Source organism: Suricata suricatta, chromosome X (assembly GCF_006229205.1).
Source record: "Suricata suricatta isolate VVHF042 chromosome X, meerkat_22Aug2017_6uvM2_HiC, whole genome shotgun sequence".
NCBI classification, from domain to species: Eukaryota; Metazoa; Chordata; class Mammalia; order Carnivora; family Herpestidae; genus Suricata; species Suricata suricatta.
This window is the reverse complement of record NC_043717.1, coordinates 60,630,865-60,634,477: the sequence shown is the minus strand read 5'-3', so window position 1 is coordinate 60,634,477 and position 3,613 is coordinate 60,630,865. Positions and strand designations below refer to the sequence as shown.

The following is a 3,613-nucleotide window of genomic DNA, read 5'->3' as shown; positions in this document are numbered from 1 at the left end:
ATGATAACCTTCTAGAACCTTATAAACCATAATGAGATGTTCTCTGACATCTACAAGATCTAGAAAATTGCAGAGAGGCTGTGCCAGGAGGTGGAAGAGAAGATGGTCAGTAGGACAGTAGGTAACATTGACCTGCTCATTGATGAAAATGCTTCCATTGAAGGCCTGGTGTGCAAAGGTACCAAAAGCACAGTAATCACTGGTACTGATGTTGTCATGAATTATCGCTTGCAGGAAAACAGCTGTACAAAGGAAGTCTACGAGAAGTACATCAAAGATTACATGAAATTGGGGTGCCTGCATGGCTCAGTCGGTTAAGCGTCCGGCTTCATCTCAGGTCCTGATCTCACGGTTCATGGGTTTGAGCCCCACATCGGGCTCTGTGCTGACAGCTAGCTCAGAGCCTGGAGCCTGCTTTGGATTCTGGATCTCCTTCTCTCTCTGACCCTCCCCTGCTAGCGCTGTTTCTCTCCTGTCTCTCAAAAATAAAATAAAAAAAAACATAAAAAATAAAAAATAAAAGATTACATGAAATTAATCAAAGGCAAACTTGAAGAACATAGGCCAGAAAGAGAAAAACCTTTTATGACAAGGGCTGCAGAACAAATCAAGCACGTCCCTGCTAATCTCAAAAACTACCAGTTCTTTATTGATGAAAGCATGAATCCAGATGTCATCATTGCTCTGCAGGACTATCGTGAGTATGGTGTGACCTCATTTATGATTTTCTTTCAGGAAAGTTTAGAAATGAAAAAAATGTTAATGAATTTGGCTGTTACTTTGGATGTATCACCTGTTGTCCTAACTGGCTACTGCTCTTTATCCACACAGCACTAAGACTTAGAAAAATGGGACTGATGTCACCTTGAGCTCTTCATCTATTTTGACCTTAATTTTATGTGGGGTGGAGTCAATTGTTTTTAATTAAAAAAAAAAACATGTCATGTAGGTTGTCTAAAAATAAAATGCATTTAAACTAAAAATTTTAGGTTCATATATACATAAAGGCTTAAATATATTTCAAAAATTCTGCTCTTAAAAAAAAAGAAAGGAAAAAAAACTAACCTTAATCATCACTTTGGTGCTATATTAGAAGAAAAAAAAGGCCTCTGGTTAATTGTCATTAACAAACACTGAGTGCAGCCATAATAGTTCCCAAAAGTCAAGAACAACTGGGACCCAGACAAGACCTCTAATAACTATGGCATTTTAAATATATATCCAGATGCATACTAAAAATGTAATTCTATCACTCATCTATTATTTCCCTTGGTGTATAACAACAGGACATGTTTTCACAGTTCCTTTTTTGCCACCTTAGAAAAAAGTACAAGGAAAGGTAGATGTATTAACTATGTATAATATGTTCGATTAGTCTCTTGAAAGAAGGCTCCTTTTCTCGAGTTCAATGGAGGGGTGATTTAAGAAATCAGAACCACAGGCTGTTTTAGAATATAATGACATTAGGACATTAGGACAAGCCATCAGGGGAAAATGTGTCAGGATCACATTGGTAAGCACTGTGGTATCCACACTATATAGTTAAAACATGAATTCCTGAATCAGGGGACATTTGATTCTTTTCTTGATTCTTCACTTTTAGTAGAAGTGATGTCTGCTTTCCATAAGCTGACCTCAAGTTCTTCGCTGCTAAAATGATTTAATTGCTTGCTCTGAAATTAGCTCCTACAGTCACAAAATCTTTGCTCACTGAGTATGATAGCAGTAGCCAGAGATTCACTTTTACAGTCAGAATTTACCATTCTTTATTCATGTAATACCTCACCCCCAATATACAGAAGAATGTACACTGTGCCACAGCAAACACAAGTTGAGGCAGTGAACTGTGCCACTGTCTTATGTGAAAAATGCCAATGTGGTGGGAACACTTTCGCCCTTCCTGCTCTCCAGTTCAAACTAGTCTTCTGTGGTTTTCCTGCCCAGAAAGGAAAAGAAAATAGTTACTATAACAAACATGATGTGAGGTTTCATAAAATTGATTATTTTCAGTTGAACAATCGCTTGCCACCTTTATAACTTCAAATAGTATAGTCTAAGACTTAACGTTTTATCCGTATTTATACAAAATTTATTAATAAACTTTCCTAAGCGCTACAAGCCACCAAAAATCAATAACACAAGAAGCACAAATAAAGGAAAAGGAGGCCCACCTGCTGAATGACACCAGCTTGTCTTTGGGGGGTAAAAGACTCCAGCCTGTGGAGCATCTGAATTTGGGGAGAGGTGAGGATACAACTAGGCATAGAGGTCCTCTCATTCCTCCAAGTAGACCCCGCCTCTTGCAGGAGAGCAAAATTGAGGAAGTGAAAAGATCTGTGCACCTCGTGGTAGAACTTTTTGGGGTTTGTCAGCTGCAGCTTGTATTTCATGTTGGGATCATACCAGACACCCATAAAGTTATAGTTCTATAAGGACTCGGAAGGGACTGTAAAAACCTCAAGGAAGTGGTCTGAGGGTAGATCGCCCTTGGGATTGCTGTCCTTGTCTGTGTTCTGGCGACCACATTCTTAGCCACTGGGGGGTCAGTTTATAGGCTGTCAGTGTGCAAGAGCCTGGTGCGAAGCTGCAGGTTGATGATAATGGTCTTCTTGCCATCTCAAGGTGGGTTGTCAGCCATGATCTTAGCATGGGTGGTGACATCCTGGGGTGATAGCTGGGGGGACTCATAGGGCCGAGTGTGTATCCATACTAAGGGTTCCATTTCCTTGAGATACTCATGCTGAGGCAGCTGGCCAGGCAGATGCATGGTTTGGTAAGTGCCCCATCACGATGCAGCGGATCTCCTTCACCTGGGGGTTATCAGGCGGGCTCACCCTGTACAGGTATCCTGCAATTTGGGCTCTCAGGTCAGATATGCGGATGAACTTCTTAAGTACATTCTTTGAAGGATATAGGTATAACTGGTCTCCTTTATGTCATCAGATGACACATAGATATGATTGGACCTTAAGTGAAGGTTGGCAGCAGAGATGGCCCTAACCCACCATTAAGTCTTAGATGAGAAAGTCTGGTGTCATAGTTGCTGGTGGCAGAGGTAATGAACTCATCACCATGCTTTTTGACAGTATGAGTCTCTGCTGTTGTCAGCTGTGACTGTTCCTTGGTCTGCTTCTCAATCTCTGCTATCTGCTGCCACTGCTGTGATGGTGCTGAGATCTCCATCTGTCCTCATAACATAAAAGTACAACGTGAAGCAACAAATGTTGATGTAGAAGATTCAGCAAGTTAACCAGTAACTCTAGCTAAGCTAATTAATGAAGGTGGCTAAATTACACAACAGATATTCAGTGTACATGAAACAGCCTTATATTGAAAGAAGATGCCATCTAAAATGTTCATAGCTAGAAAAGAGAAGTCAATGCCTGGTTCCAAAGCTTCAAAGAACAGGCTGCTGACTGTTGACTCAGGCTAATACACCTGGTGACTTTAAGTCAAAGCTAACAAATCCTAGAGCCCTTAAGAATTATGCTAAAGCTACCCTTTTGCTCTATAAATGAAACAACAAAGCATGAATGGTACCACATCTGTTGACAACATGGATTAATAAATATTTTAACTCCACTGCTGTAAACTACTGTTAAGACTAAAACAT

General features: G+C 40.3%; 2 pseudogenes; one reads left to right on the top strand and one right to left on the bottom strand.

The window, feature by feature from the left end:
- Window positions 1-898, top strand: LOC115284247 (annotated as a pseudogene).
- Window positions 899-2,256: 1,358 nt separating this feature from the next.
- Window positions 2,257-3,183, bottom strand: LOC115283588 (annotated as a pseudogene).
- Between the last annotated feature and the right edge of the window lie 430 nt (window positions 3,184-3,613).